At 44.7% G+C, this 13,695-nt stretch overlaps 2 non-coding genes across 2 annotated transcripts; both read left to right on the top strand.

The window, feature by feature from the left end:
- Window positions 1-4,780: 4,780 nt before the first annotated feature.
- On the top strand, window positions 4,781-4,994 carry LOC127046118 (small nucleolar RNA U3). The gene has a single exon (XR_007772974.1). It is a non-coding gene; the product is annotated as a small nucleolar RNA U3 (small nucleolar RNA).
- Window positions 4,995-9,513: 4,519 nt separating this feature from the next.
- LOC127046121 (small nucleolar RNA U3) lies at window positions 9,514-9,727 on the top strand. Its single transcript, XR_007772977.1, has one exon. It is a non-coding gene; the product is annotated as a small nucleolar RNA U3 (small nucleolar RNA).
- The last annotated feature ends 3,968 nt before the right edge of the window (window positions 9,728-13,695 follow it).

Here is a 13,695-nt window from a genome sequence, read left to right as displayed (position 1 = left end):
TACATACAACCACACCAGAAAGCACAGGCTGGATAAAGACAAATCCATGTAAACAGAAAACACTTCAGAGAAAAAAAGCACACCACAGAAAATTGCAACTACATACATTATTGTATAAGGAGAGATTAGACAGAAATAGAAGAACTAGATTTGCTTCAGTAACCGGGAAAGGTGCAGGCAGAAATAGCACACAGTAGTAGACTGTACAATACATTTGTATTGCATCTGCTCTCATCTTTCAGTCTGCTTCTCTTTTAACTGATGGCCTTCCGGTGCCATGCCCCATGGATCTCACAAATATATTGCAGTTATCTGGATTACACCCTACGTGATATCCCAATGGCTACATTCTTGATAGGAGATAAAGGGATGAAAATGAGATTTTTCTTGTGTTGATACTGACAAGTCCTGGCACTGTACCTCTTACACTCAGCATTAGCTCTTACTGAGAAGTAATAAACATTAGTGGGAAAATTGTGATCATTGTCTGAACAGCAAAATGTTCAAGCTTCAGAGCTCAGCTGTGTGCAATGGCTGGATACAATACGAATGTCTAACAAAAGGGAAGAGAGGTTTCAAAGTGATTTGGTGCCCTCTAATGGTACCGATGTTTTTAACCAAAGTGTTGTGATGAATATGCCTTAATGCAAATATAGCTGCTGTCTTTGCTAACTTGACAGTGCCCATTGAAATAAATCTGTTTCAAACACTGGCATAGGTCCCTGACTTGATTAATAAGAACTCTGTTGAACTTTGTAACTCATGCTTCACTTTATTATCCAGGCTTTGTTGTGACTGCTCTATACAAAACTACAGGTCTGTCTCGTCTTACGCTGGGGTTACATTCTGCAGTCAGCCCGTAAAGCGAAAATCACATGTAGTCAAAATTACATTGAGTGTAATGGCAGGCGGAATTGCCCGCACTACAGAAACAGGATTTAAATTGTTATTTTTCTCTTTTTTTTTGTTTTTTTCTTGTTTTTGCAGACCGCATAAAGCTGAAATCGTGCCTGTTAAATGTGCCTAAGATGCGACAGACCTGTAATTCTGATCATCATGATGATGTGCTGCGTGTGCTCTGCATAGACGCCACTGCTATCCTTAAAGAATAATGTTATGTTTGTCAAGCTGAATTGGATACTTTGTACTATATATTTAAAAGACTGCAGGTAAATCACGGACATAAGCACTCTGTCGTCCGAGGATGTAAGCAATGTGCAAGGAGAGAACATCCATTTCTGTGAAATTGTGTGTGGTCAATTATACCATTAATCAGATATTTCCTGAACACCTAGGATTCACCAGAATATAGCAAGCCATATTAGTTAGCTCCTTAGGCTAAATCTATGGGCCCGAGTGTTTGGTCTTAGACAGCCATGTAAAGTGGCTGCAGTTGACCCCCCAACCCTGAGTAAAGGGGTGAGTATGGTTGAAAGGCCCCTTTTCCATGGGCAGTAGGCACACAAGGGTGTGGTAGCCATATATGGAAGTTTGCTTGGATGGTTATAAATGCCAGCTCTGGTGAAGGTATTACTTGTAAAGCATTAGGCAACTTCACCAGGGTGAACCAGCCCCACTCAGGGCCTTTGTAGGTGAATGAGGATGCACTACCCAGCTGGGCAGTGCAGCTCCCATGTGCATTACACCAGTGACACTGCAGGAGGCAGCATCTGTCCCCTCCTAGCATGATCTAGAGAGTTCATTACTATGTCTATAGGTCTTGATCCAGGACTGGGAACCCTATGTGCTACAGTACTGCAATACAAACAATGGGTAACACTGTTAACTGTGGCCACTGCACTGAAACTCATAAATAACCAACCCCAAATATGAAATAATCAACTGCCACATGTCATCACTTAAGGCAAATGTCTGAAACATCTCAAAATCAGTTCCCTGCTTTTCTGCTTTCAGTTGGCTTCTGTGTCATGAGCATCTTTATGTCTTTGCTTTCCCTGAAATGACCACAGGGTGGCGATGTATCACCATGAGTTAATGTTGAGGTCTGATTCTCAGCCTCTAAAACTTGATTAAGGAATCTGGTAATTTACAACACAGCACATTTAAAGAGACGCGTGTAGAGGGAAACTTCTGAACCCATTTTACCTCACAATTTATACTCATTGCTTAAGTGCACTGTTTACAAAACTGTGCCTTACCAGTCAAAGCCAGTGGGATTTTCTCAGACTAAAGATGGTAGAACAGGTGTTTTCTGCTCTACATCCAGATCCAGAAACATTCTGAGATACGTAGAGATGATTGTTCTTAGTATGCCCACCTGATCCCTCTTCCAACTTTCATCCTGATTTTCATCATTCTTGGATATACCACCTGCCAAAATAGTACTCCTGAGAATTGTAGATGTACCCAGCAATGTGATTGCTTGTTCTTTCAAATCCCTTCTAAAACTATTTCTTCCAGCCATAATCCACCAAAGGCAGATGAAAAAATAAATGTGCACTGCTTTGTCATTGTGCTTTCAGACTGTGCATTATATGGGTCTAATATATATTGTTATGTCTATATTGACTTCAGTGGGCATTGAATCAGACTTTTGAAAACTAAATTCAGCAGGCAATATATGATAAAAACTATAGTTATAGTTATGTATTGTCTGTTGAATTTAGTTTTCCAGAGTCTGATCCAATGCCTACTGAAGTCAATATAGACATAACATATATATAATATATATACATATATACATGTATAATATACATACATATATATGTACAGCTAGAGAGAAAGAGAGAGAGTTATTATAATTCTTATAGTTGTTTATCATTTATTGTCTGTTAAATTTAGATTTCCAGACCCCTGATCCAGTGCCCACTGATGAGAGTCTTTCCATTGGGAGTCTCTCTCACTGGGTATTGGATTGAACCCAAACTCCTTGGTTCAGGAACGAGATCTTTTCCTGTTACTGCACAGATTTCTCTCAAATCTAGATGGAACCATTATGATAACTCGTTTTATAAACAGGTAGACTATTTTAACACAAAAGGAGTATGTCTTGGAAACGAATGTAACTGAGCAATGACCGTTGGTATAGTTAATCTGGACTGAGGGTAGATGATCAGTGGGGATGGGAGCAGTGGTTTTGGCTTTCATAAGAAGCACACTATTTCCCAACCCCGGAACGGTGCAAGCTCACACCGAACTTTGAAGACTGTGATGAATTCAAACAGTGTTTCTTTGCCTTGCCATGGCTGTCTCTATTTATATGTTCTAGCAAGGACCTGAAGGAGGATTCGCAATGCCACTGAAAGAGAGCTTGTTTTGCAGCAGTTCTGGCCTGGCTAGAAGTAGGAAATACCAGTAATAGCAGGTTCCCAGTCAATTTCTGGCCCAACTTTTCATAGGTTCTGATAGTTCAGATAAGCACCTACATTTTAATAATATTTGAACTTCTCTCTGAAGATGCTTTGCAATCACCAGTCCATTTACCCTCATAACACTCTTTTGACATAAGCAAGTATCATCACTCCCATGTTACATGTTAGGAAATGGAGGCACAGAGAGGATAAGCAATTTACCAAGCTGTCTGTGGCAGAGAGTAGATCAAACTACCTTCTTATATCTAAGCCTCAGGGCCTTCTTCTTCATAGGTTCTGATTGATAATCTTCTTCTTCCAGCCCTGGGGAGTCTTATCCACCCTAAACCAAAACTTTAAACCTGCAAGGGTTTGCTCATCACTTGGTTTAAGAGGAACCTGTGGTTTCTACTCGGCACATATAGTGATGATGTAATTCTGAAGTTATCCTGTCCTCACGGTATGACACTCCCAGCCCTTCTCTGGCCATAGTCTGTTCATTACAACTTTATTGAAAAACTCAATATCAAGGTCTCTCTTCAAAGCTTGTAATATGCAGCCTAGTAAAAAAGGGAAGACTCATGATACTTTAACACCTCCCATCCAGAGACCTCAAATCACTTTAAAAATGGATTAACTATGCCCCAGGGATGTGGCAAAGCTTGCTATCACCTTTCACATAGGGCGTGACTGAATACCAGAGAAGTGAAGTGACCAGCGCCAGGCCACCCACTGTAACTGGCTGGGCCAGGTTCAGACTCCCACACCATTGCTCTAGGGACTAGGTAATACTCAGAGCAGGTCTACACTACAGCTGGGATTGAGGCTCTGAGATCAATACACCGGCAGTCAATTAGTGGGTCTAGTGAAGACCCACCAAATCGACTACAGATCACTCTCCAGTTGACCCCTGTACTCTACCCTCAATGAGAAGAGTAAGGTAAGATTTTCTCCCATCTACCCGCCGTGGTAACACGACCTAGGGTACATTATTCACGTAGCTGGAGTTGTGTAGTATAGGTCAACTTACCCTGGGGTTCAGGAAACACCCCTCGTTGCAGAGCCCGGCTCCCCACAGCTGACTTTCTCCAGTTTGGTCTCTGGTGCCGAAGAAAGGTGCTCTGGGTGTCCAAAACTGCATAGGCTGTAGTTTCTAGAGAGACCTTGGCTTGGCCAGCTAGAGGACTGTTGTCTTAGGCATTGCCGAGAAGGGAGCGGGGAGAAGATTGGTTGAGTGGCCTGTCTGTGTCTTCAGGTTATGCAAATGAAAGGGGATGGCTACTTTGAGCATCTTTGCTTTGATAGGCAGCCTAGGGAAGGGGGTCCTGGAGGGCAGAGTTGAGAGCCAGGATCTGTTCACGTGGGGCTTCTCGTAGTGCTCTCTCTCTCGGGAAGGCCAAATTGTAGCACCCACCAGTTAGAGGACAATGTGCCGGAATGGTCTGTGACTGTCCAGGTGGGTGTTGGTTAAGGCTATGCTTTCAGGAATCATTTCTTTAGTTGGTGACTGGAGAAGGGTGGTTGCAAAAGCTTGGTCTCGCTAACCACAATGAGGAACTGTAGTGTTTCTTTCTGAGCATGACAATGGCTGAGAGTGCTGTTCTGGGGCAGCTGCTTTCTGCTATGGAAGAGTGTCTTGCTCTTCCTGAGAAGAGCAGGGGAAAGGAACGCAGTCTGAGTGGTTAGTGTTGAACTTGTTCTGTTGGGTGTGAAGAAAAGTTTGGGTGTTTCCTCCCCTGAGAGCTGTGCTCCTTGTGGCTTTGGTGTGCTGAGTTCTCAGCAGTAAAATGCTCCATCTGCTTTGAGATCTTGTGTGACTGGGTGGTATCTATCAGCAGACTTTCAGAGAAGGGCTTTCTTTGTACACATTACTGTGTCTTCATGATGTCCTTGCTCCTTGTCTCTGCAATCAGCAGGTTTCCCATTAAAAGCTTGTCTTTTCTCTCTGGCTTGTTCTACTTCATCTGAATAGCTATTTCTCCTTCCTTCACTGAGTCTGACAATGCTTCTCCCCATGGTACCTGCCAATTGTCCTCCACGCTGGAAGCAATGGATGACGCTTCCCTACTAACACCACGGGAGCCACTGGCGCTTGGGAAGATTTTATCTCTTCCCGTGTGGCAAAGCTGAGATGGGCAGGATAGTAGCCAGGATTCCCACCATTCTTGCTCTCTGAGAAGGCTAGAACATGTCCCCAGCTCTGGGTTAAACGCTGCTGAGCGACTTTCATCCAGATGACTAGCCCTTAGAAATTGTAAGGGGGATTATCTGGACTCTGGTCCGGTTCAAAGGAAAACCTATGGTTCTATAACCCTGCTTTGAAGTAGTGGTCTGTGTTTCCCGTTTTTACTTGTGAAAAAGAAATTCTGGGAGTTTTTCAGTGTTTATTTTCCAAAGCTTCAAACCAGCATGGAATCAGGATAAATATGAAAGAATTGAAGAAATTGTGAAAAATTGGAGTGGGTGGAGGAGGGGAAGGAAAACTGTTTGCAACATAAGCATTTTATGACTGTATAATGGGAACTTTCTTTTAATGTAGAAAGGTGTATTTTGTCTCTCTCGGAGCTAGTAGTTTTTCCATAATCCTGGTTTGCGTACGCTCAGGTAATTTTCTTCAAGCTATCCTCGCTCCAGTTGAGCCTCATGCTGGCTTGGAGGTAGCCCAACTTTGAAACTATGCACTCTGCCTCAATCGATAAGAGGGTACACTCAAAGCTCACCATGCCTCTTTGCTGCAGTTGGGAAGTGTGTCTTGATGACTGTTCCAAAAAGCCAGCACATCCCGGTTTGCGTTGTCAGGGGTAGGCACGTTTATGTCAGTAGTAACTTCTCCTTTCAGATTTGAAAGTTCATCTTTAGTGGCAAATAGTTGCACCACTCTGGCATAACGGCCGCAGTCTGCTGCAAAATTGACCTTGAAGAAGGGGGTGAAACACCTGGAAGAGGACATTCCAAAAAGAATCTTCGGCACCACGCACTTTGGGGTTCAGATTACGGGTCACGGTCGTCTCCCATTTCTCACTGGGCATTGTATGGAAGGTTTTGAATGCTTTTTTGGTTTCTCGTGTTCCAGGGTCAGAAGGATTTCCAGAAACAGCTGGGTTTTCTCGCTGTCTGCTTCTCCTTCAGCTTTTGTGCTCAATTCAGCTGAGATTTTGGTTGTCAGGATCCATTAAACATCTGTATTGGCAAACGTGGTGGCAGTAGCCAGAGAAAACTCCAGTGTTTTCTGTGTGTCGCACAGCGATTGCAAGCTTCCAACAATGAACATTACCTTGGTGCGCAGAATCTGGCAGTCGTTCTGCTTAGTCACCAGTCTCTTCAGAGTTTCTGCTTGAGAACCAACACACTCAGGATGATCTAGGAGAGGCATTAGCACAGTCGCCGTGTTATTTACGTGACGGGCAGGAAAATACCAGCTCCTCTCCCCACGTGGCACAACGGGCGGGCCTCTGCACTGGTCTCGCTCTGTGTAAAAGAAGGCCTTCCAATTGTTCGCATGCTCGAAAAAGGCCCTGAATCCAATGCTGCAAGATTGAACTTCTTTCATTTCCTCTGTAGCAGCAGATGCTGAGAGCGCAAGATTAACCAGATAAGCGGGAGAGAAAATAGGCAACAGCTCCGGCTTCTGAGTGAGTTTAACGTCCCAGGCAAACTTGCCCCTGTAGGATGCAGAATTTGAATCAGTTGTGGCCAATATAGCTGTTACATCTCCACCATGTTAGTTATGGCTGCGGCGACAAAACGGTTATGAGCAGCGGGAATGAATGTCTCCTCAGCACAAAAGCACCGAGGCTTTCTGACTTTGAAATCAACCAACAGTAACCAACGACCAAGAATCGGAAGGTCCAAAGCATCAGGAGACTCCTAAAAAATCAGACTAGACACCACATCTCCATCCATTCCTTGCATCAGTTTTGCTACTAAAGCATCATCATTATCTTTCAGATCCTTACGAATCAGGTTGTCCGCATTAGGAAGGGCTCTTGCTGCTGGACACGATTGCTGCACAAAGTCACTAATAGGCCCCCAATACCCGCCCCCAGCAATCTAACGGTGATTGTCCCAGGAAACAAAGAGCATGCAGAAATTTATTGCCACGCTCGTGCTCTGGGCTCTCTTTCGCTAAAGCCCCATTGAAAGCTCCTCATATTGACCGTTTATCCCAAAGCTCACTTTCTTCTTTAAGCTTCTCGTGTTGCTTGCTTTTGACACGCTCCTTTATTCAGTCATCGCGAGCGCTGACCTCAACACTTCTGTACTTGCAGCACAATACATCCTCTTGGCTCCTGTCTTTACTTGTCTTGAAAAGTTCGAAGCACTGATTTTCTTGTTGGTATTCAGGCATAGATTTGTGGTTTTCAGCCCAAATTTACCTTCTTAGCTTGTCTTTATCAGTGGGTGATTGATTGAGCAATTGAATTCAGCGCCGCGCTAAAGGGACTGTCATGGTATAATACCCCACTCTGAACCTTAGCGTCCAAAAGATGGATTACCAGCATGAATTCCTCTAAGCTCAATTACCAGCTTAGAACCTGTAGTGCTGCCACCAACCAGGAATTCCAGTGCTTGGTACACTCTGGTCCCCCTAAAGCCTTGCCCGGGGACCCCCAAGATCCAGACACTCTGGATCTTAAGACAAGGAAAGTAAACCCTTTCCCTCACCGTTGCCTCTCCCAGGCTTCCCCTCTCTGGGTTACCCTGGAAGATCACTGTGATTCAAACTCCTTGAATCTTAAAACAGAGAGGAAAATGCACCTTCCCCCCTCCTTCTCTCTTCCCCTCCCAGATTCTCCCTGAGAGAGACAGTAATCCTAACACAGAGAGAAATTAGCCTCTCTCTCCCCCTTCCCTCCTGTCTCCCCACCAATTCCCTGCTGAATTCAGACCCCGTCCCCTGGGGTCTCACACCAGATTAAAAAAAAACAATCAGGTTCTTAAACAAGAATAACTTTGAATTAAAGAAAGAACAAAAGTAAAAATTATCTTTGTAAATTTAAGATGGAATATGTTACAAGGTCTTTCAACTATAGACACTGGGAATACCCTCCCAGCCTAAGTGTTCAAGTACAACTTAAAATCCTTTTAGCAAAATACAAATTTGACTCCTTCCAGGCAAATACACATTTGAACTCCTCCCAACCAAATACACATTTAAACTCCTTCCAGCCAAATACACATTTGCAAATAAAAAAAACCAAACATAAGCCTAACTCGCTTTATCTACCTAGTACTTACTATTTTGAACCTATAAGAGCCTGTATCAGGGAGCTTGGAGAGAAACCTGGTTGCACGTCTGGTCCCTCTGAGCCCCCAGAGTGAACAACCACCAAAATCTAACAGCACACACAAAAACTTCCCTCCTTCAAGATTTGAAAGTATCCTGTCCCCTGATTGGTTCTCTGGTCAGGTGACAGCCAGGCTCTCTGAACTTAACCCTTTACAGGCAAAAGAGAGATGAAGTACTTCTGTTCAATAAACTCTTACTTATCTGTTTATGACAAGGACGCAAAGAAATAGGCGGGCAGCGTCTCCTTGTGGGCCAATCATACCGTGATATTAACGTGATTTGATTTTTCCAATCTACACCCTATGTGGGTGTTCTGTGTTTTACACTGCGAGACTCCTTCAGTCTCAGAACTTCAAGACACGATTGCAGAAAGTGTTAGTGCTTAGCAAAAATAAGGACCTGAAAAAACTATTGAGTGGTTTGATAAACTATCATGTCAATGCTCCCGCTCCCTGGAGAATGGTAAGACTGGCCCTGGGGTTCAGGAAACACCCCTCGTTGCAGAGCCCGGCTCCCCACCGCTGACTTTCTCCAGTTTGGTCTCTGGTGCCGAAGAAAGGTGCTCTGGGTGTCCAAAACTGCATAGGCTGTGGTTTCTAGAGAGCTCTTGGCTTGGCCAGCTAGAGGACTGTTGTCTTAGGCATTGCCGAGAAGGGAGCGGGGAGAAGATTGGTTGAGTGGCCTGTCTGTGTCTTCAGGTTATGCAAATGAAAGGGGATGGCTACTTTGAGCATCTTTGCTTTGATAGGCAGCCTAGGGAAGGGGGTCCTGGAGGGCAGAGTTGAAAGCCAGGATCTGTTCACGTGGGGCTTCTCGTAGTGCTCTCTCTCTCGGGAAGGCCAAATTGTAGCACCCACCAGTTAGAGGACAATGCGCCGGAATGGTCTGTGACTGTCCAGGTGGGTGTTGGTTAAGGCTATGCTTTCAGGGATCATTTTTTTAGTTGGTGACTGGAGAAGGATGGTTGCAAAAGCTTGGTCTCGCTAACCACGATGAGAAACTGTAGTGTTTCTTTCTGAGCATGACAATGGCTGAGAGTGCTGTTCTGGGGCAGCTGCTTTCTGCTGTGGAAGAGTGTCTTGCTCTTCCTGAGAAGAGCAGGGGAAAGAAATACAGTCTGAGTGGTTAGCTTTGAACTTGTTCTGTTGGGTGTGAAGAAAAGTTTGGGTGTTTCCTCCCCTGGGAGCTGTGCTCCTTGTGGCTTTGGTGTGCTGAGTTCTCAGCAGTGAAATGCTCCATCTCCTTTCAGATGTTGTGTGACTGGGTGGTATCTATCAGCAGGCTTCCAGAGAAGGGCTTTCTTTGTGCACATTACTGTGTCTCCATGATGTCCTTGCTCCTTGTCTCTGCAATCAGCAGGTTTCCCATTAAAAGCTTGTCTTTTCTCTCTGGCTTGTTCTACTTCATCTGAATAGCTATTTCTCCTTCCTTCACTGAGTCTGACAATGCTTCTCCCCATGGTACCTGCCAATTGTCCTCCACGCTGGAAGCAATGAATGACGCTTCCCTACTAACACCACGGGAGCCACTGGCGCTCGGGAAGATTTTGTCTCTTCCCGCGTGGCAAAGCTGAGATGGGCAGGATAGTAGCCAGGATTCCCACCATTCTTGCTCTCTGAGAAGGCTAGAACATGTCCCCAGCTCTGGGTTAAACGCTGCTGAGCGACTTTCATCCAGGTGACTAGCCCTTAGAAATTGTAAGGGGGATTATCTGGACTCTGGTCCGGTTCAAAGGAAAACCTATGGTTCTATAACCCTGCTTTGAAGTAGTGGTCTGTGTTTCCCGTTTTTACTTGTGAAAAAGAAATTCTGGGAGTTTTTCAGTGTTTATTTTCCAAAGCTTCAAACCAGCATGGAATCAGGATAAATATGAAAGAATTGAAGAAATTGTGAAAAATTGGGGTGGGGGGAGGAGGGGAAGGAAAACTGTTTGCAACATAAGCATTTTATGACCCTATAATGGGAACTTTCTTTTAATGTAGAAAGGTGTATTTTGTCTCTCTCGGAGCTAGTAGTTTTTCCATAATCCTGGTTTGCGTACGCTCAGGTAATTTTTTTCAAGCTATCCTCGCTCCAGTTGAGCCTCATGCTGGCTTGGAGGTAGCCCAACTTTGAAACTATGCACTCTGCCTCAGTCGATAAGGAGGTACACTCAAAGCTCACCGTGCCTCTTTGCTACAGTTGGGAAGTGTGTCTTGATGACTGTTCCAAAAAGCCAGCACATCCAGGTTTGCGTTGTCAGGGGTAGGCACGTTTATGTCAGTAGTAACTTCTCCTTTCAGATTTGAAAGTTCATCTTTAGTGGCAAATAGTTGCACCACTCTGGCATAACGGCCGCAGTCTGCTGCAAAATTGACCTTGAAGAAGGGGGTGAAACACCTGGAAGAGGACATTCCAAAAAGAATCTTCGGCACCACGCACTTTGGGGTTCAGATTACGGGTCACGGTCGTCTCCCATTTCTCGCTGGGCATTGTATGGAAGGTTTTGAATGCTTTTTTGGTTTCCTTGTGTTCCAGGGTCAGAAGGATTTCCAGAAACAGCTGGGTTTTCTCGCTGTCTGCTTCTCCTTCAGCTTTTGTGCTCAATTCAGCTGAGATTTTGGTTGTCAGGATCCATTAAACATCTGTATTGGCAAACGTGGTGGCAGTAGCCAGAGAAAACTCCAGTGTTTTCTGTGTGTCGCACAGCGATTGCAAGCTTCCAACAATGAACATTACCTTGGTGCGCAGAATCTGGCAGTCGTTGTGCTTAGTCGCCAGTCTCTTCAGAGTTTCTGCTTGAGAACCAACACACTCAGGATGATCTAGGAGAGGCATTAGCACAGTCGCCGTGTTATTTACGTGACGGGCAGGAAAATACCAGCTCCTCTCCCCACGTGGCACAACGGGCGGGCCTCTGCACTGGTCTCGCTCTGTGTAAAAGAAGGCCTTCCAATTGTTCGCATGCTGGAAAAAGGCCCTGAATCCAATGCTGCAAGATTGAACTTCTTTCATTTCCTCTGTAGCAGTAGATGCTGAGAGCGCAAGATTAACCAGATGAGCGGGACAGAAAATAGGCAGCAGCTCCGGCTTCTGAATGAGTTTAACGTCCCAGGCAAACTTGTCCCTGTAGGATGCAGAATTTGAATCAGTTGTAGCCAATATAGCTGGTACATCTCCACCATGTTAGTTATGGCTGCGGCGACAAAACGGTTATGAGCAGCGGGAACGAATGTCTCCTCAGCACAAAAGCACCGAGGCTTTCTGACTTTGAAATCAACCAACAGTAACCAATGGCCAAGAATTGGAAGGTCCAAAGCATCAGGAGACTCCTGAAAAATCAGACTAGACGCCACATCTCCATCCATTCCTTGCATCAGTTTTGCTACTAAAGCATCATCATTATCTTTCAGATCCTTACGAATCAGGTTGTCCGCATTAGGAAGGGTTCTTGCTGCTGGACACGATTGCTGCACAAAGTCACTAATAGGCCCCCACAACCCACCCCCAGCAATTTAACAGTGATTGTCCCAGGAAACAAAGAGCATGCAGAAATTTATTGCCACGCTCGTGCTCTGGGCTCTCTTTCGCTAAAGCCCCATTGAAAGCTCCTCATATTGACCGTTTATCCCAAAGCTCACTTTCTTCTTTAAGCTTCTCGTGTTGCTTGCTTTTGACACGCTCCTTTATTCAGTCATCGCGAGCGCTGACCTCAACACTGCCGTACTTGCAGCACAATGCATCCTCTTGGCTCCTGTCTTTACTTGTCTTGAAAAGTTCGAAGCACTGATTTTCTTGTTGGTATTCAGGCATAGATTTGTGGTTTTCAGCCCAAATTTACCTTCTTAGCTTGTCTTTGTCAGTGGGTGATTGATTGAGCGATTGAATTCAGCGCCGCGCTAAAGGGACTGTCATGGTATAATTCCCCACTCTGAACCTTAGCGTCCAAAAGATGGATTACCAGCATGAATTCTTCTAAGCTCAATTACCAGCTTAGAACCTGTAGCGCTGCCACCAACCAGGAATTCCAGTGCCTGGTACACTCTGGTCCCCCTAAAGCCTTGCCCCGGGGACCCCCAAGACCCAGACCCTCTGGATCTTAAGATAAGGAAAGTAAACCCTTTCCCTCACCGTTGCCTCTCCCAGGCTTCCCCTCTCTGGGTTACCCTGGAAGATCACTGTGATTCAAACTCCTTGAATCTTAAAACAGAGAGGAAAATGCACCTTCCCCCCTCCTTCTCTCTTCCCCTCCCAGATTCTCCCTGAGAGAGACAGTAATCCTAACACAGAGAGAAATTAGCCTCTCTCTCCCCCTTCCCTCCTTTCTCCCCACCAATTCCCTGCTGAATTCAGACCCCGTCCCCTGGGGTCTCACACCAGAATAAAAAAAAAACAATCAGGTTCTTAAACAAGAATAACTTTGAATTAAAGAAAGAACAAAGGTAAAAATGATTTTTATAAATTTAAGATGGAATATGTTACAAGGTCTTTCAACTATAGACACTGGGAATACCCTCCCAGCCTAAGTATTCAAGTACAACTTAAAATCCTTTTAGCAAAATACAAATTTGACTCCTTCCAGGCAAATACACATTTGAACTCCTCCCAACCAAATACACATTTAAACTCCTTCCAGCCAAATACACATTTGCAAATAAAAAAAACAAACATAAGCCTAACTCGCTTTATCTACCTAGTACTTACTATTTTGAACCTATAAGAGCCTGTATCAGGGAGATTGGAGAGAAACCTGGTTGCACGTCTGGTCCCTCTGAGCCCCCAGAGTGAACAACCACCAAAATCTAACAGCACCCACAAAAACTTCCCTCCTTCAAGATTTGAAAGTATCCTGTCCCCTGATTGGTTCTCTGGTCAGGTGACAGCCAGGCTCTCTGAACTTAACCCTTTACAGGCAAAAGAGAGATGAAGTACTTCTGTTCAATAAACTCTTACTTATCTGTTTATGACAAGGACGCAAAGAAATAGGCGGGCAGCGTCTCCTTGTGGGCCAATCATACCGTGATATTAACGTGATTTGATTTTTCCAATCTCCACCCTATGTGGGTGTTCTGTGTTTTACACTGCGAGACTCCTTCAGTCTCAGAACTTCAAGAC

Source organism: Gopherus flavomarginatus, chromosome 2, assembly GCF_025201925.1.
Source record: "Gopherus flavomarginatus isolate rGopFla2 chromosome 2, rGopFla2.mat.asm, whole genome shotgun sequence".
Lineage (NCBI taxonomy): Eukaryota > Metazoa > Chordata > Testudines > Testudinidae > Gopherus > Gopherus flavomarginatus.
This window is presented reverse-complemented; position numbering and strand designations above follow the sequence as displayed.